At 44.5% G+C, this 23576-nt stretch overlaps 1 long non-coding RNA gene across 1 annotated transcript; it reads left to right on the top strand.

Moving 5' to 3' along the window:
• The first annotated feature begins 6777 nt into the window (after positions 1-6777).
• On the top strand, positions 6778-12676 carry LOC131507751 (uncharacterized). Its single transcript, XR_009259686.1, has 3 exons — positions 6778-6994; positions 8556-8676; positions 12479-12676. It is a non-coding gene; the product is annotated as an uncharacterized LOC131507751 (long non-coding RNA).
• The last annotated feature ends 10900 nt before the right edge of the window (positions 12677-23576 follow it).

Genomic DNA, 23576 nt, shown 5'->3' with positions numbered 1-23576 from the left:
CCTCAGCGATGTCTGTTCAGTGAGGAAATGAATGAATGAACAAATGAATGAACTCAAGTCATTCACTCTTTTCCAAACCAAAAGTGGTGCTGCCTCTTTGTATCACATTGCTCAGGCATAGAATTAGCAGGTAACTTGCCTGGAGGGGTGCAGTAGCCTGGTCAAATTTTCATTCATTTATTCATACATGGATGTGATAAATATTTAACAAATACATGCCATGTATACATTTTTGTTGAGTCAAGGTGTTCTCCTCTTTCCAAATGATAAAAAGCCAAGATGACAAGCAGAACACCAAACACCGAATATAGCACTTAAAAACCTTGATTCCAGAATTCCAGTTCAGATACTTACCACCTGAATGAACTTGATCTACTGAGACTCAGCTGCTTCAGCTGCAAAATGTGGCTAATCATATTCCCTTCACGAGGTCATGAGAACCAAGTGAAAAGGGCATCCCCTCAGCATAGATTCTATACAGTTAAGTTATATTGTTATGACTGCCATAACTACTGTCATTGTTAGTCTGTTAGCCCTCATTTTTAAAAGAATCTGGCTCCTTAGTTTTGGCCTTTGTCTTTCTCTTCCCCCCACCCCCCACCCCCGCCTCGAATGGAGACAGTAGAAAGGAAAGGAATGTCAAACCATGAGCTCTGCCATTATTTAGATTAGAAAACACCTTGCAAACACATGAGCTCTTATTTTACTAAATACCCTTTCCCACTTAATTTGTCTGAATCAACCCTGTTTAATTTAATAAAGACACTCCAGTAATATCATAAGACATTTTATAGCTTTTTAAAAAACTTTTTATTTTCGACAGAGAGAGAGTGAGCACACAAGTGGGGGAGGGGCAGAACTGGGGAAAGAGAGAGAGAGAGAGAGAGAGAGAGAGAGAGAGAGAGAGAGAGAGAATATCAGGTAGGCTCCACACTGAGCATGGATGCAGGGCTCGATCCCACAGCCCTGGGATCATGACCTCAGCCGAAATCAAGAGACGGACGCTCAACCACCTGAGCCACCCAGGTGCCCCACGACATTTTAGAGCTTTAATAAATGTCACCAAAGTAATGCTAACCACCCACCAAAGTGAAGTGATTATGCCAGAGTGTTGAAAAGGGGCATTTGTTGAATTCAGTGCAATCACCTGTTGACTATAGGTATTGGATTGAATACTATTTGTAAATGTAAATCAAACTCTAACACAAGAAAACGGCAACATCATTTACTGCAAACAGTGGCTTGTAACTCTTAGGATTGCATGAAGTCACTGCCATTATTTGCTTGGCCTTTGTCCCAGAGCCTTCATGTCAAAGAGGCACAGGGAGAAATGAGTGGAGAGGAAAGACCACAGTTTCACATTTGTGCTCGGTTTGCGCAGTGCATCAGCTGGAGATATAATAACGTTGGAGGTTTTATTTTGCTATTTGAGGTAGAAGGTAAAAAACTGGTAAGTTTTTTATTGCTTCTGTAAGAAATTACCGCAAACTTAGTGACTTCAAACACATAAACTTAATATGTTGCAGTTCTCAAGGTTGGAAACGTAAAATTAATCTTGCTGGGCAAAAGTCAGGGTGCTGCTGGGACCCCATTCCCTTCTGGAGGCTCTAGGGGAGGATCCTCCCCCTGCCTTCTCCAGCTCCGAGAGGTTGCCTGCATCCCGTGGCTCATGGCCACTCCCACCATCTTTAAAGCCATGGCTCCAGCCACTGCTCTATCATCCCATCTCCTTTCCAATCTCGACCCTCCTCCCTCCAGCTTATAAAGCCCCTTGTGATTATACCAGATAATCCAGGATAACTTAACCATGTCTAGAAAGTCCCTTTTGTAAAATAAAAGTTTCTGGGAATAGGGACGTGGACATCTTTGGGGGACCATTTTCCTGTCTGCCACAGGGGGAGAAATTAAAAAAAAAAAAAAAAAAAATATATATATATATATACACGGAGGAATGATCCCAAATCTTTGAGGAAATAAGTAGAATGTCACCTGACCTTCTAGAGCCTTTTTCCTGAAGTGTGCTGCCATGACAGGATCCAGATCCTGGGCAGCCAAGTCTTCAATCCATTCCTCATGCTTCCCTGGTTCTATCCGTTCGAGGCAATTCCTCAGGTCTCTGTGAGGGAGCTGCTGGCTGAGTGAAGCTGATGAGAGGGACTGAGAGGGAGGGAAGGGGAGAGGAAGGAGAGAAGCTGAGGCATTTCTCCCCTCCCTGTTCACCTCAAGTAGCGTCCCCTAGTCTGTACCACTGTTACAGCTTCTTGTTGGTGACCTTGACCTCAGACCTCCACCTCCTCCTTACCGGCAATCATGGCTTCCTGCTGAGGCTAATCCCTCACTTACCTCTAGGTCTCCTTTTGGCTTCTCTCATCTGTGAACAAATTCCTGCATTGAATTCACTCTCTGTAAATACCCACAGGGGTTTCTACTTGCCTAGTTGGACCCTGACTGATACAGGTGGGGAGAAATTATTTTAAGTAGACTTTAGAGGAAAATAGACACTTATTTCCATGATAATATCACTACTCAGATACGTTCTGAAATTTCTTTCTCTTAGAGAATTGTCTTAAAACCACCTTTTCAAGCCAAAACAAAAAAACAAAAAAAAACCCACCAGACCAGTGTATTAACTTTCTGGAGCTATCGTAACAAATCATTACAAACATGGAGTCTTCAAACAAAATCAATGTATTCTCCTAGTTCTGTAGGCCAGAAATCCGCAGTCAAGATATCGGGAGGGCTGTATTCTCTCCGAAGGCTCTCAGAGGGAACGCTTCGTTTTCTGCTCCAGCTTCTGCTGGCTCCTGGACTCATGCCTGTGACACTCACATCTCTACCTCTGTCTTCACATGGCCTTCTCTTGGCTGTCCTTAATCTCCCTCTGTCACATTCTCAGAAGACGCTTGTCATTGGATTCATGGCCCACCCAAAAAATAAAAGATGATCTCATCCTGAGACCCTGAATTACCTCTGCAAAGACCCTTTTCCTAAATAAACGCACACGCCCAGAATTCCTCAGAATGGGACGTGCGCATGGACCTTTTTTGTGGGGGGGGGGGGCATCGTTTAACCCACTACAACTTGTTCCATTGCTCTGTGGCCAGTTAGGAAGATCTCTTCCACACATATACACGCGTGCACGTGTGCACATGCACACGCATTCACACTCATTGCCCTATCATCAGCTTTTTTCACCCAACTTAGCTCTCAATGTTTTTTGCTGCTTCCAAAAATGAAATCAACTCTTAAAAGAGCTGAGGAATTGGGGCGCCTGGGTGGCGCAGTCGGTTAAGCGGCCGACTTCAGCCAGGTCACGATCTCGCGGTCCGTGAGTTCGAGCCCCGTGTCGGGCTCTGTGCTGACAGCTCAGAGCCTGGAGCCTGTTTCCGATTCTGTGTCTCCCTCTCTCTCTGCCCCTCCCCCGTTCATGCTCTGTCTCTCTCTGTTCCAAAAATAAAAAACGTTGAAAAAAAAAAAAAAAAAAAAAAAAAAGAGCTGAGGAATAGCGGGATGACACAGCAGCCTACATAGAGAAGACAAATGCTTTGCTGATATCACAAACGTTGGTCAATGGAAAAGGTACGCTTTGACGTCCGTCTTTCGCCATGGCTGACTCCTCCATTCAAGCAGGAAAGGGATTTGAGTCTCTTTACTTCTAAAGTATGCTTAGTCCACTTTGTACTCCCTCTCTGCCCTCACTCAGCAGTTGCTTTTTCTGTTTTTAATCTGAATATATGTTTTCTCATTTATTCTTAGTGCTCATTTGTCTGCCAAGTTAAATACAGGTAAGACAGCTATTGGCCGTGTGATTATTTTTAATGGTACGGGGAGGTCCTTCATAAAGGCGGGATCTTCTGAAGGCTTCATTTATATCATTGTCCGTGTCCTGATTCAAGTCGAGAAACAACAAACAGAGACGTAAATGAAGACTTTAGATGACTTACTGAGATAATACTCTAGTTACTGGTTCAGAGCAAATAGAATCCTTAACTAAAATATAGCTGCACTGACTAATGCTCACCAAGAATAAACTGGAAAAGAGCATTAGATGTAGAAATAGAACGAGTAATTGCCCTGAATTAAAAAGAGAGAGAGAGATGTGCTTTGCAGATGAGTCAAATTCCATATAATTTTTAATGTAAGGGAGAAGCAAAGTCCTATGTGGACTATTTGTAGAGTCTTCGGAGAGCCAAGGGGAGGGGACAATGGAGCTTTAAGTGTGCTTCCTAGTGACTGGTTCAACAGCACGCCTCTCCCCTCTCCCCTCTCCCTGTGCGGGTACTGAGGAAGGCTTGTCTCACAACATAAAGATACTAGAGGAAGGTTTTGTACAGTATTAATTAAAATGTAAAGAGGAAAGAGCCCCTAAAATCCCTTTCTTTTCCTTTTTAAAACTGCGAGTGGCCGAATGTGTCACCGACCACACAAGGATATGGATTATTCTCACAAAACACTAATCTGACACATATTTTATGAAACTCATAATAGACTTTCTATTGATGAATTAAAGCCACCAGTCACTGTGCTGAGGCCATTATATACATCTCCAATATTTACGACAACTCTGCCCTTTTATAGATAAGGAAATTAGGTCTCAGAAAAGCAAAGACTTTACCCAAGGCCACAAATGGAATTACCTCAATTCCAAAATGCCATTGACTGTGGGACTCACCATTGATTTCGTAACTGCTTCACAGGGACCAACAAAAAAAGACACTTCATTAACTGTACAGCCCGGTGGTAAGATCAATTGTGCTTTCGAAAACATTAAAATTTGAAGGAAAAAAACAGAGCATCTGAAACCCACAGAAATGTGGCAGAACATCAGCCTCAAGGAAGGGCTTCGGAATCAAGGTCTCTGTGGACCCGAGATCCAGGTCGTCTCCACGAATGCCTGCTTACTGTCTGCTGTGTAGCTCAGGGCCAATAGCCAGCACCACACTGTAAAACAAAACCACAGCTTTAGTCCTCCGTGTCTCTGGTTAGCTTTTCTGTAAGTTGCATCAGCAAGGGCTTTTTGTTTTTAAACCTAACATCAGGCAGCATTGACTCATCGGCGTCTCCCCCATCCACTTCTTCAGTCTGCAAATATTGTGAGTCAGGGCCCATCCCTCCAGGGCCCTGCACGGGCTCTGGCTCAACCGCAAAGAGCAGAACTCTGTCCTCATGGAGCTTCCGTGTGGGCTGGAGGAGGTGGGAAGATGGGAAGCAGGGACATTAGTAAGTAAGTACTCACCCAAACCAATGAGAGGCACTGCTGGGGTGTGTGCTGTTCAGGGAGAGTCCTCAGTGCTCTGGAAGCCTCTCTAAGGGAATTTGATCTATTGGGGAGGAGATGGCATTCCTGAACGGAGGTCCAGGAAGTGAGGAGGAGTTACCTCTGCTAAAAGGGGAAGGAAGAGCATGCTTCATAGAGGGCAGAGTATGTGCAAAGGCCCTGTGGTGAGAGCAGAAGGGATACAGGGAGAGGAAGCAAGCCAGTGTCACGGGAGTGTGGGGAGTGAGGAGGCTGGTGAGGTGGCAGGTGCATCCAGGAGGGTTTCAAGAGCCACTAGGCCACTGTCCAAAGCACTAGAAGACCATGCCCCTGGAGCCCATCTCCTTGGGTTAAAGTCCCTATTTTATCACTTATTAGCTGTGTTACTTAATCTCTCTGTTTGCTCATGTGAAGTATGAGGATATTAACGAGGATTACATTAATTAATGCTGGTGTATGTAACACCTTTTAGGACGGTGCTTGGTATATATCCAGTGATGTACGTATATATTTGCTGTATCATTCTAAGAGCAAGAGGGAGACAATGCAGCTTTGTAGCAAGAAGGTGACATTCTCAGGTTTGGATTTCAAAAAGGTCACATTTACCTCCATGTAAAAAAAATGGATTGTAGGAAGGGAAGAAGCTTCAGGTTGGCCAGGTAGAATTGTTGCAACAGTCCAGGTGATACTTGGAGAACGATGGTGGGGCGGAGACGGACAGAAGTAGACAGAATGCAGAGACAAGAGACAAAATCAACAGGACGTGGAGAGTGAGAGGAAGGGCTCATCCTGGCCAACACCACCATTTTTACCCTGTGACAGCCAAGGACCTGTGACTAGAAGACTCAGAGGCAAAAGCAAGAAAGAATTCTGAGAAAGCCAGGAAACAAAAAACACAACAGGTATTTTTTTTTTAATTTTTTTTAACGTTTATTTATTTTTGAGACAGAGAGAGACAGAGCATGAACGGGGAGGGGCAGAGAGAGAGGGAGACACAGAATCGGAAGCAGGCTCCAGGCTCTGAGCTGTCAGCCCAGAGCCCGAAGCGGGGCTCGAACTCACGGACCGCGAGATCGTGACCTGAGCCGAAGTCAGACGCTCAACTGACTGAGCCACCCAGGCGCCCCAAAAACACAACAGGTGTTTAAAAGAAACACCTGCAAAACTACCAAGGTTACCAACTTTGCATTCATCTATTCGTGGTAGAATAACAGCTGTTTTTCTGACAATATTATCATTTTCACATCTGCAGAAACCAGCATTATGCAAGTCAGGGATAAAGGCATTTTTCCAGGTAAACCACAACTGCCAGGAAATGCTGAAGGATTCTTTTCTTTTGGGTACTAGAACTAGACAGGGTGATCCTGTTCTTTTGTGTTGTTTTGACTTGTTGTTATTTTATGTCAGGATGCAGCATTTCCTATTTTTTCCACCCATGGGCCATGATGGGTGCACGTTATTATGCCCAGTGGGGTTGTGCAAAGAGGCCGTGTTGCTTCTGTACCTCCTGTCCCACTTCCTTCTGCCACCTCCAGTGCTGAGGGACCTTCTGTGCTGCACGTCCTTCTTCAGTCTTTTCTGGATCCTCTTGCCATTTGGGAGGTCCCCAAGAAGCTCCCTGGGCTCTTATCTGCCGCTGGACTTTGTACACGCAAGGGGCTTTGAGCAACAGAAATTCAGGGCCATGAGGAGGAAGGTGGTTGGAAAGCTTCTGGCAGGATTCAGCCTTCTAGTGAGGTAACATAGTGGCTTGAATAGTGTCCCCCCCCACCCCCCAATTCATGTCCACCTAGACTCTCAGAATGTGACTTTATTTGGAAACGGGGTCTTTTCTTAAAAACTGAGAACAAACTGAGGGTTGATGGGGGGTGGGAGGGAGGGGAGGGTGGGTGATGGGTATTGAGGAGGGCACCTGTTGGGATGAGCACTGGGTGTTGTATGGGAACCAATTTGACAATAAATTTCATAGAAAAATAAGTAAGTAAATAAATAAATAAATATTAAAATAAATAGATAAAAATTAAAAGAAAATAAAAAGGAAATGGGGTCTTTGCAGGCATGATTAGATAAGGATCCCAAGAAGAAATCATCCCGGATTTGGGGTGGGCCCTAAATCCAATGACTGGCGTCCTTATAAGAAGAGGAGAGATACAGAGGAGAAGGAGATATCAAGATGGAGGCAGAGATTGGAGACATGGGTCTACAAGCCAGGGAAGGCCAGGAGGGAGGCCAGAAGCTAGAAGAAGCAAGGGAGAATTCTCCCCCCTCTAGGACTTTGGAGGGAGCATGGCCCTGCCAGCACCTTAATTTTACGTTTCTGGCTTCGAAAACTGTGAGAGGATAAATTGTTGTTTAAGCCACCAAGGTTGCGGTAGTTTGTTACGGCCGTAGGTAGAGAAACACAGGAGGCGTGTTGGTGCAGGGGATGCAGAGGGGCTCAGAAGAAAGGCAGAGGATTGGGGTGGTGGTCTCAGACAAGACCCCCCTCTCCCCCCCGCTCCCCCTCGCCCCATCCCAACAGGTTAACTTCCAGGACCAACCGAAGACGGGGTGTGACTTCAGAATCAGAAAATCGTTGAACAATGACGTACAACTTAGATGGCATGGCAAAAATTACGGTCTACCAGCGCCCTTTCTCCCTTCCTTCCTCTTAATGATAGAACCGCCCCCTGCCAACAGTTACCACCCAATCTGTACCTTCTTCCTCAACTGCAGTGTCAGATGAGAGACAGAAGTAAATTTGAGTCTTGTGTGAGGTTCTGTGTCTTTGCAATGAGTAGTTTGGCTTTACCCTAAAAAATTGTGGGGGAGCCCACAGGAAGAAGTTGTAATGAGAGGTCCCCAAAGGTGGGTATTTAGGGTAAGACAGTGGAGCACAAGTCAGAAAAAGACATTTCTCAAGCTTTGCCCCCAGGGGGGCCTGGGCCCAGAATGTTAATTGCCACTATAGACCATGAGCCTATAATGTAGGGTCAAAACTTCATCCGGGCTTGGCCCCTGATTCTGAGAAAACCAGTGGGTAATAGGGGTCATGGAGGTTAATTGCCAGCTTTTACTAAACAATCACACTGTTGGCATTTGAAATCCCTTTGTCACCAGGCTACTGCTTGTTTAAAGCCCTCAGTAATAATGACAGTGCTGTTTGGAGACAGGCTCCAAAATGTGCAATCAGCTCTCTTTCCTGAGCTTAACCAGGGTTGAACACCTGGATTCCCCAGGTAACTGTGACAGTGTCCCCAAATGGGCAAAGTCCAAATACACAGGCTGAGTGGTCTTTCCCCCCCTCTCTGTCTCCTAGGCCTTGAGCTCTCCTTAACACCCCTCCGACTGCCAACTTGGAGCTCTTAGAAGAGTGTCCCCTTCACACGACATTTGCAATGCAGTTATCTACCTGCTTCCCAATGACAGCAGTGCCTTGGGTAATAAATTCTCCTCTCTCCGACATGCCTGAGAAGGCAGCCTCTTCCGCTGATGGAAAAATTAACCTATAAACTGAGGGCCTTATTACCAGACACAGCTTGCAGCCCTACAAGCCAACCCCCAACCCTCCCCTTTTTCCTTATTGTATAAAGAATGTCACAGTAATATATTGAACTGTTTTTGTGGGCATCCACATCAGCTTTGCAAATGGTCACTTAGTAAAGGAAGGCAAAAACGCACGCAGGGCGGTCAGGGTAGAGGGTGTGCCAGCCTGCCCCTGCTCAACCAATTTCCGGTGTCGAAAAGTGTCCCCTCCGTTTGGGGGAAGGGCTGTCGCAGATAGTCACAGAAAAATCTACACTTTGGGCTCAGCCACCAACGGCACTCCCTCCTCTGTCACAAATCCAAAGGTGGTATTTCGTTGAACTTTCGCTCTTCCCACTGTCACCATGGGGAAGACTGACAGAGAAAAGTCGAGAACGAGCCCGAGGCTAGAAACTCAGGGTCTCCGGAGTGGCCTATGCTGCCCAGATGCCTTTCTGGGGAGGACGAGAGGTTTTGTTTTCCCAGGAGAAGGCTGACCGACACGAGGCGTGAAGGGACGCTCCAATCGCTCCCCCCAATACCTATTTTCACTGCCTTCCTCCTCAGGAGCCCTTGCATTCTTGAGTGCAAGTGCCCACTGTATTCAAAGTATTTGTTCCCATTTGTCTCAAAAGACGGCAGATCCAGGAATTGCATCTTTGTTTATCCTGGCCTCTGTAGTCCCACTCCTTCACACCTCTCTAACCACCCCCCCCCTCCCCACCTTGGGCCAAACCTCAGGGAGTCTTGGCCGGCCTCTCTCCTCATGAGTTTTCTGAAACAGGACGAATGCTTCCACAATTCTGCTTGCAAATCCAAATTGACTGTCCACTGCCTAATTCTCAGGATGGTACCCAAATCCTTCTGACTCCAATTGGCTTCGCCCCTTAACCTTTCCATCCTACCCCACCATGCACCATCAAAGCTCTGCCATATCAACCCCCCCCTCCCCTCCCCCTTCCGGTCCTTAAATGTACTCCGTCAGGCTTCCCTACATGTACACATCTTCTTTCTGCCAGGCTCCTTCTCTGCTCTACCTGGCAAACTCCTATTCATCCTTCAGGACCCGGTAGTTTAAATATCACCTCCTCTTTAGGACTTCCCTGACACCTCCAGGAAGACTGTTCCCTTTCCTGTCTGGTTTCTTGCTTTGCTTTGCGCCTCACATTGTGATCAAGAGCTTTTTTTTTTTTTAATTTTTTTTTCAACGTTTTTTATTTATTTTTGGGACAGAGAGAGACAGAGCATGAACGGGGGAGGGGCAGAGAGAGAGGGAGACACAGAATCGGAAACGGGCTCCAGGCTCCGAGCCATCAGCCCAGAGCCTGACGCGGGGCTTGAACTCACGGACCGCGAGATCGTGACCTGGCTGAAGTCGGACGCTCAACCGACTGCGCCACCCAGGCGCCCCTGTGATTAAGAGCTTTTATCACATTGTATCATAATTGTTGCATGGCGAGAGATTTTGTGATTATGTTACACAGGGAAGCTGCCTAAAACAGGTTATTTTCAATTTTTCACTATAAGTAATCCCAAGATGGTTATATCTCTGCTTATTTACTTTGGACATATTGAGAAATATGAATGAAAATCATACACTTTTTTTTTTGAAAATCATAAAAATTTTCAAGGCCCTCGATACATGTCACAAAATTGTTTTCCAAAAATGTAAAAATTTACCCTCCTACCAGCAATGATGAAAGATCCCTTTTCTCACCACACTCAGCAGAATTTTATTTAGAAAACAAAACAGGGGCGCCTGGGTGGCTCAGTCGGTTAAGCGTCTGACTTCAGCTCAGGTCACGATCTCATGACTCAGGGGTTCAAGTCCCAGGTCAGTCTCTGTGCTGACAGCTCAGAGCTTGGAGCCTTCTTCTGATTCTGTGTTTCCCTCTTTCTCTGTCCCTCCCCTGCTTGCTCTCACGTACATGGTATCTCTCTGTCCGTCTGTCTCTCTCAAAAATAAATAAACCTTAAAAAATACAAATCTGTCATATTTCTTTGTGTAAATTTTCAATTCTAGTTCATTTTGGGTTAATTTTAATATTGTGTATGGAGTTTAACTTGTACAACGTCTGTCTTTTCATCATACGTTTCATGCTTTAGAAAGTCCATTTCCATCCCTGAATCCTATAAACAACTTGAAATGTCTTCTAGACTTTCTGGTTTCTTGGGGGGGGAAGGGGAAAGTTTAATTCTCCAATCAGTAATTCTGATCAAACGTATGAAGTGAAATCTGCATTTCCCCCCTGATAATTAAATAGTTGTTCCAATATGTTTATTTAGCAATTTTTTCTTTACTCTTTTATTATATTTATCAAATAAAAATCTTATGCTAGAGTTTTTTCTGGGCTAAATCTTCTGCTCCATTCATCCATTTGTCTGGATAGATTTTAGAGGCTGGATTTTTACTATCACATTATGTTTTCTGGAAATTAGATTTCTCAAACCTCATAATTTCCCATCTACTCAACTATATTATAGGGCTATTCTCCTTGCCTGGTAGCCTTTATTTCATATCTTTCTATTTGAGTGTGGCTTCCTTGGGAAGCCCTCTTAACCCTCATCTAATAAATCTCCCCTCCCCAGGGCTTACCTAATAAAACACTTTATTACAATTCACTGCATAGAATACCTTAACTCTTTGTTCTCTTACCTGCTTATTCCATTAGACCATCAGCTCCTTGAGGGAAGCTTTTTGCCCCTTTATTTTGTATCCCTATTACCTAGTAAGTATAATGCCTTTCTCAAAGTAGGTGCTCAATAAACATTTGTTGAATTGAGTTAAATTGAGTTGAGTTGAATGGAAGCCAATCATATTGAATTGGATTGCTAATAGTGTATAGATTGAGCTGGGTCCCAGATGTCATTGTTTAGCAAACTGGCTTCCCTTTCTGTATCAGTTAGGCTCCAGCCAGGTAAAAAGAAACCACTCTAAGTATTTGAAACAGGAGGCAGTTACTGCTAGAATCACTGGGGGCAGAGAGGAGTAAGAAATATCCTGGCTTGGGGCGCCTGGGTGGCTCAGTCGGTTGAGCGTCCGACTTCAGCTCAGGTCACTGTCTCGTGGTCCGTGAGTTCGAGCCCCGCGTCGGGCTCTGGGCTGATGGCTCAGAGCCTGGAGCCTGCTTCCGATTCTGTGTCTTCCTCTCTCTCTGCCCCTCCCCCGTTCATGCTCTGCCTCTCTCTGTCTCAAAAATGAATAAATGTTAAAAAAAAAATTTTTTTTTTAAGTAAAAAAGAAATATCCTGGCTTCTGCCTTCTTTCTACCCTGCCAGTTCCCACCATTGGGAGTCACTAGCCAAACACAGCCAAGGTCAATTATATTGGAACCTCGGGAGCACAGCCTGTAAGGGCGACTCCCTCCACACAGAGCAGAACAGGAGAGGGAATGAATTCAAGAACAATAAGACCCATACATTTTTTTCTTTTTTGTTTGTGGTTTGACAATATTATTAATTTCTAAATGGAGCAGCTAGGGAAATGAGATAAGGAAAGTCAACAAGTGAAAAATCAACCCACAATGGAAGGCAAACTAACAGACTGCAGTGACTCCTTCTAATAGACTCTCCTCTCCAGTGGTCTAGGAGTCAGTATGGATGGCTAAGTGCTTGGGGAGCAGGAGTGGCAGGGGGGAGGCCATGATAAGTTAAGCATGGCTGCAGTCTCATTAAAGATCCAAGGGTGACGTTGTCCATCAATTTTCTTTTTCCCAGAATCTTTCTCTGATTTGATGCTTTGTGAAGATGGATGGCTGAAATGCAGGGAGAGGACAGAAAGGAAGTCTAGGGATCCTGGTATACTCCCGAGCTGCTGGGTCTCAAACTGGGCCAGATGTCCACAAGAAAGAGAAAAGAAAGCAACAAATATATTGCAAGATGACTACGGAATGCTGGGATCTTGGCTTCCACAGTCTAAACGAAGATCCAGAGAAAGTATGGAAGAGACTTTTAAGAGCTTTGCTTCGGGAATTGGAAAAGCCACTTTCAATTCTAAACTCAGATGCTGAGTTGACTGTGTAAATTTGGACAAATTACCCAAACTCCCTGTGACTCAGTTTCCTCATTTGCAGAATGGGAAAATGAATAACACCTGTCTCCAAGGGCTACTGTGAGAATTAAATAAGATTATACGTGTAAAGCGCTTCACCGTATAGTAAACATTCGGGAAATGTCGGCCGCCACTTTGGTGTTGTTTTTTCATTACTGGGCGTGTCTTAATAGAGCTGACCCATGGCTTTGTGTGTGCTGTGCTGTATTTTCTGCCTGAAATGTCTTTCTCCTTGGTCTCTTCTCCCTGCTTGGTCTCCTCCCACCCCTCCTTAAAGACCCAAATCAAATGTTACCTCCTCCAGGAAGTCTTTCTTTCCTGATCCCCACAGGTCTGAGTTGGCTGACCCTTCTCTGTGTTCCCATGGCATCCTGTTCTTACACTTACCATATATCACTTCCCACATTGTATTGTTTTTGACAGATTGCTTAGTGGGCCACGAGAAACTAAGACTACAACTAGGTCTTTTCATTCTATCTCTTTAGTCCCTAGTACCTGGACCAAGACATAACAGGTGCTGAAAAAATGCCTGTTGGATAAGGGAATTATAATTTCAAGAGTCCCTGGAAAACTCCTCTTACTTCCAGAAGTGCCTCTCTCACTTCCTAAAATTCTACTGTCAGAGCTTCTCCTTCTAGCTAACACTCTGGTCTTATTTAAATCCTACATATCGCCCACCATCCCCTGCCACCTGCCACCAGAAAATAGGTGCGCAACTAATATTTGAAGAATCTAATTGACTGAGGAGTTGGGAAAAAATGCAGACATCAGCAAATCAGAGAGGAGAGGATGGGGTGGGGCAGAATAGAAGGTACCTTCTCAGTAGGGATCTCTCACCAAAACAGAAGCCCAGCTCCTCCCACTCAAGGCAAAGTTCAAGGAAAGGGAAGGTTTCTTCTGGGTCCTCTGATTTTCCTTGGGTTCCATTTTCCCCTGTGGCCCTTCCAGACCTCCTACTTCATCTCCTCAGGAAAGCTCCTAGTGCCTTGGTCTGTTCCGTGCCTTTGAGAGGATAGACTTTACTGAGAAGCAATACTTAACTCACAAGAATGGGGATTTGAAGGAAGGAAGGGCAGGTACCCATGCCATGAACTCTACATGCAATTTGCTACTGCCTCTAATAATGCAGAAAGGTAAATGCTATTAGCTCCGTTTTACAGATGGGGCAAATGAGGCTCAGAGAGATGATCGCCTTGCCCAAAGCCAGGCAGCAAGTAAGTTGTGGAGCAAACACACCACAGCACCAAACATCTAAGAGGCCTTCCGTGAATGCATGTATTTTATTTGCTAAATCTGGCCACCCTACTGTATTTCAATGGTGGGTTCAAAGTACTTCCCTTGCTGCCCTAAGTTCATCATGGGAAAAGTTTTCTGGCCTTTTTCTTCTTCGTATTGCTGCTCTATAGAAGTTGGGTATACCCAACTTTGCATTTCTATTTCTAAGTTCCCTGATTTACGTGTTATCTCTTGGTGATTTTTTTATACCTTCCTCTTCAAAGTTTTAAAAGGGTTATCAAGCACTGGGCTAGCTGGATGTGTGGTGATGTGTGTTGTATTGATATAGAATAGAGAAGAAACACTGTTGAAATGTCTTTTTTGTTTTTGTTTTTGTTTTAATACACACACTCACTCAACAGGAGATGGGTGGTGGGTGATATGCTAAGAAGAAATGACATCATGTTTAGACCAAAGACTGGGAAACGCAGCCTTGCTGGGTGACAGCCAGTCAAAACAGCCCTACCTAATGGATAGTACAAGCGTTGTTTGGGGACATTTACTACAGAATACGATGGGGTAAAGGCACCAAAGGTGAACAAAATATCATCCTTCATAGGCAGAAACACAGGCAGTGACAGAAAATAAATTGCTGGCGAAGTGTCTCTTAAAGAAAAATAGGCTTAAATGTCTGCCTGATGTGAGTACTAGAGCCTGCTAGGATTTTTATCAACCGTAGAGATGGAGCTCAGCAAAAGAAGTTTGTTTTATTTTTTCTTTTGGAGGGGGCGACGTGATGTAGAAAAAGCTGGTTGGGTTTGGAGAAATATTAAAATGCCTAGCTTCTTTGGCAGTAAGCATTTTTCATCTTTCTTTCTTTCTTTTCTTTCTTCTTTCTTTCTTCTTTCTTTCTTCTTTCTTCTTTCTTTTTTCTTCTTTCTCTTTCTTTTTCTTCTTTCTTTCTTTCTGCTTTCTTCTTTCTTTCTTTCTTTCTTTCTCTTTCTTTCTTCTTTTTTTCTTTCTTCTTTCTTTCTTTCTTCTTTCTTCTTTCTTTCTTTCTTTTTTCTTCTTTCTCTTTCTTTTTCTTCCTTCTTTCTTTCTCTTTCTTCTTTCTTCTTTCTTTCTTTCTTTCTTTCTTCTTTCTTTCTCTTTCTTCTTTCTTTCTTCTTTCTTTCTTTCTTTCTTTCTTTTTTCTTTCTTTCTTCTTTCTTCTTTCTTTCTTTCTTCTTTCTTCTTTCTTTCTTTTTTCTTCTTTCTCTTTCTTTTTCTTCTTTCTTTCTTTCTGCTTTCTTCTTTCTTTCTCTTTCTTCTTTCTTTCTTCTTTCTTTCTTTCTTCTTTCTTTCTTTCTTTCTTCTTTCTTTCTTCTTTCTTCTTTCTTTCTTTCCTCTTTCTTCTTTCTTTCTTTCTTCTTTTTTTCTTCTTTCTTCTTTCTTTCTTCTTTCCTTCTTTCTGCTTTCTTCTTTCTTTCTTTCTTTCTTCCATATATTTAACCTCAAATAAATAGTTTGGGAGCAATATTGGATAACATGATGGTAGTAGAGTACAACACTGAAGACCACAAAATTTTGTAGCCGAAAGAGCTAGAGTTGCATCCTGACTCCAGTGACTATTAGCTGGTTAAGTTACTTAACCTCTCTGTATATTAGTCAGGATAGGATAGGCTGTGCTGCAGTAACAAAAAATGCCCCATAGCTCCAATTTGATTTCTGGCTTGTGTGCCAGTCTGATGCAGGTTGAACACCAATTCTCTGTGGCTCTGCTCCAAGCAGGGATTCAAGGGTTCAGGCTCCCCCCATCTTTTGACAGTTTCACCTTAAACACGTGGCCTCTGAGGTTGCTGTGGGAGGGGAAGAGAGGGTGACAGGTAGTGCGGGAGATTCCAAGGCCAGGCCTGGAAAGGATACGTATGACTTCTGCCCATACTCCATTTGCCAGACCCAGTAGAGTGGCCCCACCTAACTGCCACAGAGTCTAGAAAAGGCGGTCCCCCAGGATAAAAACCAGGAATTACCCCCACCACACTGTGTGAACATCTATGTAAGGCAGAATATAATAGAACCTGCTGACGTGGCTGCTGTGTAAGTCGTGGCTCGTGCCAACATAGCTACTGCTATTTGAATGTAAGCCGATACAGGTATAGCTAATGTGTCCAAAAATTAGGTTTGGGTTGTAGTCAGACTCATGGAAAACCTAGAATGGTGGTTACCAGGGGCTGGGGGCAGGGAAGAATGGGCAGTTACAGTTTACCGGGCACAGGGTTTCTGTTGGCAAGGTGAAAGATCTCTATAGAGGGTTGTGATGGTTTCACAACTGTGTGGGTGTACCTAAGGCCATTGACCTGTACACACACAGGTGGTTAAAATAGTACATTTTCTGTTATGTAGATTTTACCATAATTTTTTAAATAAATAATTTTGTTAAAAATCAGGTCTGGGTTAACTCCAAGATCTGGGTTCAGCTGGCTCCAGACGGAGCAAGGGCTGTGGAATTCGTGTCCGATGGCAGTCAGGTTGATTCTGGGCCTCAGCTTCCAAGGACATGAAGGAAGTTTGATCTGATCCTCTCGTGTTGTGCTTTATCTTTGGAAGCATGGTGTTTAAAGTTGTCGAAGTCTATCTAGAATGCAGTCACTTAGCATGAGGATTAAAGCAGTGATGATCCCAGTCACTTTTCCCGGCACCCGCCTCCCCCATGCTTGCTGGCTCTCCTGTCCCTGGGTCTTGCCCCGGTCTCAGTCGCCTCAGGTCTTAACCCTGGGTCTGCACCGTCCAGCTGGAGTTCCTGGCCCTGGTGCGCAGTCAGATTCGTCTGGGGAGCTTTAAAGCCTACGGATACCCAGGCTGAAGCTCATTTCAATTAAATCAGCCTCTCCAGGGTGGGGCCTGGGCACCAGTGCCGTTTGAAAAGCTCCCCACTGATTTTCCTGTGCATCCAAGCTGAGAACCACTGACTACAATCTGTTCTGGCCTCTTCCCAGCTGCCTTTCTGCAGCTGCTGAAAGCAGGGCCCTGAGGACAGACTCAGGCTTAAGCCCTATTTCAGCCCCTCCTGTGTGGCCTCAGGCACATTGCATAACCTCTCTGGTCCCTAGTCTTCATATCTATACAATAGGGGTGATGGGAAACAGTGAAGTGCCTGACACAAGGTTTCAGTGCTTATTATACAATGATATATATTATTATGAACGTTTCTTGTTACTGTTACCTCCTGAGAAGGATAGACTGCCAATTTCCCCACACAAATTCCTTTTTTTTCTCTTGTGTACCCATAGTCCTGGTTATAGAATCTATTTTCTATAAATTATTCAATTTATTTAAACTAAAAAAAAAAAAAAAAACATCAGTTCACCCTTTTTCCTACCCTCACCCCCCAACCTCTGGCAACCACCAATCTGTCCTCTGTATCCATGAGTTTGGCTTTTTGTTTTTAAATTCCACATGTAAGAGAGATCACACAGTATTTGCCTTTTTGCTTGACTTGTTTCACTTGCATAACTCCCTCGAGGTCCACCCACGTTGTCACAAATGGCCAGGTGCCTTCTTTTTCATGGCTGAGTGATGTTCCACTGTATGTACGTAAGTACCACAATTTCGTAATCCATTCAGCCTTTGATGGACATTTAGGTTGTTTCCATATCTTGGCTTCTGTAAATAATGATTCCATGAACACAGAGGTGCATATATCTTTTTGAGTTAGTTTCCATTTTCTTCAGATAAATACCCAGAAGTGGAGTTACTAGATGGTATGGGATTTCTATATTTTTTTTATTTAGGGGGAACCTCCATACAGATTTCCACAGTGGCTTCACCCATTTACGTTCCCACCAACAGTGCACAAGGGTTCCCTTTTCTCCATATCCTCACCAACACTTGTTATTTCCTGTCTTTTTGATAAAGTCATTCTAACAGGTATGAGGGGATATCTCATCGTGGTTTTGATTTGCATTTCCCTGATGAGTGACATCAGGCGTCTTTTCCTGTGCCCCTTGGCCATCTGGATGCCTTCTTTAAAAAAATAGCTATTCAGGTTGCTCAGTCAGGTAAGCGTCCGACTTCGGCTCAGGCCACGATCTTATGGTTTGTGGGTTCAAGCCCCACATCAGGCTCTGTGCTGGCAGCTCAGAGCCCGGAGCCTGCTTCGGATTCTGTGTCTTCCTGTCTCTCTGCCCCTCCCCCACTCATGCTCTGTCCGTCTCTCTCAAAAATAAACATTAAAAAAAATTAATAAAAACAATTATAAAAAACAACTATTCAGTATTCTGCTCATTTTTTAATCGGGTTGTTTGGGTTTTTGCTATTGAGTTGTATGAGTTCTTTATAGATCTTGGATAATATCTTCTTATCAGATATATGATTTGCACATTTTTTCTGCCATTCAGTAGGTTACCTTTTCATTTTGTGGATGGTTTCCATTGCTGTGCAGAAGCTTTTTAGTTTGATGTAGGAATGTTTTAACTTGCAGCGTGTTGCCTGCCCCACCGAGATCCCTCAGATTCCGTCAAAGACCATGAAGGGGCCAACTCTCTTTGTCCCTTAACATGGTCCCTCCCTTGGCCAGTCACCTGCTACTCTCTTACAGCGCTCTTTTCCCTTAGAACATTCTAAATCCTATTAAGCAAAACCAAACATGAATATAAATAATCAAATCCAGATTTCTTCCTCCTACACCTGCCAAGAAGTGCGACAGAAATGTTCTTATGGGGGGTGGCCCTTTAACCACGGCTTACAGGAATTTGTTCAGGCTGGTTTGAAGCTTAGGAGTATGGCAAGGTAAGGAGTTGGTGCCAGTCTGAGTTAAACTAGGTTTAGTCCTTAATCTCCTAAACAAACCCAATTCAGACAGGCTGAGGCACGAGGCATGCTAGCTAGAGCCAGGCCATTGGGACAGGTGGGAAAGTCAAGGCAGCTAAGGAACAGAGGGACAGAGACTAGGAACATGCTCTAGGTGCTAGCCTGGGAAGGGAGTGACCTTGTACTTGGTCAAAACAGGAGGTGAGAACTGCTCCCAGACATTGTAACGGGTATGAGTTTTATCCTTGCTTCATTTACATAAAGCATATTATTTACATAATTATACATCAAATTAAATACAAGTCAAGCCTCCACCTACCAAGTTCTTTTCCTGGGAAAGATCCTTAGGGGGTTAGGTGGGGGGGAGACAGGAGTTCGTAACTAATCCAGAACATCTTCAGAGGGCCCTTTTGGTGGCCAGGTCTCTCTGGACATTGTTGACAAGCCGGAGATTCTGAGGACCTCCAGGTGCTCCAGGTGGGAGCCTCCCAGAAAACCACGCTCAGGGCACCTCCTTCGAGGTGTAACCACACCAAAGGAACTGAGGTGAGGCCCCGCCACCCCGGCCGCTCTCCCAATCACATGCCCTTCCAAGTCTTTGAGAACTTTGCTCCCAGCTCTTGCGAGTTGGAGGTCTCCCGCTTCCCCGCTCATGCCTCAGTTTGCTCATCAATGAAATGAAAATAATACCAATTGTGCCCCCCTCAGAGGATCAGATTGCAGCAAAGAATGGAGGAGTTAATACGAGGCTCTTGGCACGGTGCCCAGCACAAAGTCCTGCGTGCCTGTTAGCTTTTGTTAATGCTGCTAATCCTCAGAGTCTCCCCCCGCCACCCTCAACACCACCCAAGCTTCTTGTTGATGCTGCTACCCCTCCCCGCACCGCCAACACCACCCAAGCCTCCGCATCCCATTGTAGCCTCTGGGCTCCTTATCTAAGCTTTCAAAATCAGGGGTTCCTTCCTTCCGCCCCAAGCATAACACAATGCTCAGTTTCAAGACTCCAAGTTTCCAAGCTCTGCTTGCCTCTTGAGGGGAAAGAAAAGACAAAACAACAACAACAACAACAAAAAAAAAACCTTTCATTTTTACCAACTCATCTGCCATTCCAAGGACATATAAAAACCTAATATTTCAATATCTTCAGCAGCTGGGAGCCTAAGGAAGAGGAAGATCCAGTTCCCGAAGAAGGAAGGCAGACCTTATCTTCACTTTTTCGTTTTGTATTAAGCACCTACTGTGTACCAGTAAGACAGCAACCCCCCCCCCCCCCTCCAGGAGGCCACAGTTTAGGGCTGTGTTCTTAACCCTGGCTGCACATTAGGATCCCCTGGGGAGCTTGTAAAAGCATCCATGCCTCCAGACCTGTTAAATCAGAATCTCTTGGGGTGGGGGTGGAGCTCAAGTGGCAGTATTTTTTAAGGTTCCCCAGAGGAGTCCAACGTGTAGCTAAGGGGAGAGCCAGTGATCTAGTAAGAGTGGCAGGTAAAAGATTATTCCGATCCGGTGTTGTTACAACAGGCAAGTGATACATAGTGCCACTATGATACCTCGGTAAAGCCGTTGAAAACAGGCAAGTATGAGGTTAAACAGGCAAGTATGAGGTTACCCGCACCCAGGGAGGACAGGCTGATTCCACCCAGGGACTGGGGTAGAATTCAGCAAAGCCTCCCAAAGGCGGGAAGTTTCCTCCTGCTTAGATAGCAGAAATAGACATGCTGAGATAATGAGGGGAAAAGTGTGCACTTAATTCTCATTTTGAAAGCAACAGCCCCCTGTGTTATTGACAGTATAGGACACACTGCATAATTAAGTCCGTTAATGAGTATTAATAGAATTGGCGCATTTTTTTCATTTAGATTAACACTTCTCAAGCCTCGAGGTGGTTTAGTTGGAGCCTACTGGGAACTCTGAGGGAAGAAGCCTGATGTGTGAGCAAGAAAAGAAAGTCCTGGACCAGAAAAAGCTCAGTGGCAGCTTTGACTCACCTTTCTCTCATCCTGGGTCTGAGGCGTCCCCAGTCCTCCTTAGTCTCTGCGGTGAAGAGAGTCCAGACATGGCCCTGGTAATTCCCCTTCTCCCGGTGCTTTTGTGCCATTCATCACGTTAAGAGGTGGGACCCTGGGGACGCCTGGGTGGCTCAGTTGGTTAGGTGTCCAACTTCGGCTCAGGTCGTGATCTCATGATGTGTGAATTCGAGCCCCGCGTCCTCTCTGTGCTGACAGCTCAGAGCCTGGAGCCTGCTTCGGATTCTTTGTCTCCCTCTCTCTCTGCCCCTCCCCCATTTGTTCTCTCTCTCATTCTCTCTCTCTCTCCCCCAAAAAAATCATTAAAAAAAGAGGTTGGGGCCCATATTCTCTCCCATGGGATCTGGACTGGCCGGTGACTTGTTTTGATCAATAGAAGGTTGTAGAATTAATTTTGAACTCCCATGCCCAGGCCTGAAGGGTTGGCAGGGGCTTCTTTGTCTCTCTGGAGCCCAGAGGTCATGCTAGGAGGAAATTCAGGCTACCCAACTGCATGGTCACACAGATTATGCATGAAGAGAGGCCTTGGAGGATGCTCTGGACTGAATTGCATCCCCCCTGAAATTCTTGTTGAAGCCCTAATCCCCAACGTGACTGTATTTGGAGATAGGTCTTTTCTGGAAATCAGTAAGATCAAACGAGACCATAAAGGTAGAGCCCTGATCTGAGAGTACTATCTTCCTTATAAGAAGAGAGACCAGAGCTCTCTTCCCACCCCAGCAACGAGGCATCTGTCTATACACCAGCAAGACAACCCTCACAAGAAACCAAACACTGCCAGAAACTTTCCAGACTCCAGAGCTGTGGGGAAATAAATTTCTGTTGTTGAAGTCACTCAGCCTGTGCTGTTTTGTTATGGCAGCCTGAGTAGAAACACATAAAATGTGAGGCCAACTTGGAAGTTCCAGGTCTAGCCAACCTCCTAAGTGAAGGGAGGCACATGAAAAAACCCAACTGAGACCAGTAGAAAGTTGCCCACCTGAGCTCTGGCCACCTACTTGACCTACAGAATCATGAATTTAATAATTCAGGAATCATAAATCAGGAATACAATAAATCAGGAATACAGAATCATGAGGAAATTAATAAATCATTGTTCTAAGCCACTAAGCCTTGGACTCTTTTGTTATACGGCAACAGCAACTGAAAAAAAATTCTCCCACGGCATCTTTCCTTTCCATTGAGTATCTTCACAGTCTGATGGAACCATACTTGTTGTGTCCCAATTATTAGTTGGGCAGCTATTAGCAGCCTCCCAATAAGAGCCTTTAATCTGGGGGTCATGGAATTCAAGAAGGTCCATGAACTTGGATAAGAAAAAAAAAATAACATCTTTATTTTCATTAACCTTTAACTGAAACTTAGCATCGTCTTTCATTATGAGTGAGACAACCAGTTACAGCCATATAAGAATACTTGTGGGGGCGCCTGGGTGGCTCGGTCGGTTAAGCGTCTGACTTCAGCTCAGGTCATGATCTCACCGTCCGTGAGTTCGAGCCCCGCGTCGGGCTCTGTGCCGACAGCTCAGAGCCTGGAGCCTGTTTCAGATTCTGTGTCTCCCTCTCTCTCTGCCCCTCCCCTGTTCGTGCTCTGTCTCTCTCTGTCTCAAAAATAAATAAACGTTAAAAAAAAAATTAAAAAAAAAGAATACCTGTGACTTTGTCACTAATAGAAATCACAGATAAATTTTTTCATATCATGTTACAATTGTTATCAAATATCCTAGAATATCTTTCAGGCTTATCACTACCCACTGCTAGACATTGCTATTTAAGGCATTCATAAAGGAGTGCACATATTATAATAAATTTGTTCATTAACATTTCGATAGCTGTACTTCAATGTAATTTATTTCTGCTGCATCCTAGTGTTTTGTTTGATGCATTTAGAAGCATCATCCTGCAATGGTATCTGTAGGCTTCACCAGGCTGCTGAAGGGGTCCATTGCCCTAGAAAGGAATAAGAAGCCCTGAACCAGAGGTAGATAGGAGCCAAAGTTCTGTGCTCTACAAATTTCCCACCAGGTTTCACTGAAAGCAAGTGTCAGACTAAGTCCTGCCACCTACACAGACATTTATCAGCAAGCTGGCACTCAAGCAGTTCCTACAATGTATTCTGGAAGCAAGATCAAGTTCTGGCTCCCTCTGTCTTTTTCGGAGTTCCTATGGCATCTCATCTGAAAGGTTCATTCAAGGCAAATATTCTAGTGGCACGATTCAACCAACTAGCAGCTGGACACTATAATCATGTCTTAGGAACTCTTCCAAAAATCAAAATCAAAATAGTGTGAATGCGAATAATATAACAGCTAGCACGTAGTTGAGAACTGCTTCTTACACTAAGCGCTCAACATAAATTATCTCATTTAAATCCTCACAACTACCAGATGAGGTAAGCATACTATTATACCCAGGTCGTAGATGAGAAAACTGAGGCTCACAGAGGTTAGTAACTTGCTCAAGGTCACACAGCTAGCTCCTAAGCAGCTGAGCTAAATGTGGAGCACGCCAGTTAAGTCAAGGTTGGCAGGCAGAACTCCGGTATCAGATTTCTTAAGGCTGCGCGATCACAATGTGTAGCCAGGTTTGAGAACTCACGTATTGTTGGATTCCCTGGACACTTAAACTCCGCTCGTGCAAGAGTGGGAGTCCCCGTACAAAATTCAAGCCCATCCACACATCTTGACTACTTCGTATTTCACCAATGAGAAACAATTTCTAGCATCCATTAT

The sequence above is a fragment of the Neofelis nebulosa genome, chromosome 3, assembly GCF_028018385.1.
Source record: "Neofelis nebulosa isolate mNeoNeb1 chromosome 3, mNeoNeb1.pri, whole genome shotgun sequence".
Classification (NCBI taxonomy): Eukaryota; Metazoa; Chordata; class Mammalia; order Carnivora; family Felidae; genus Neofelis; species Neofelis nebulosa.
The sequence above is the reverse complement of the archived record's forward strand: the minus strand, read 5'-3'. Positions and strand labels throughout refer to the sequence as shown.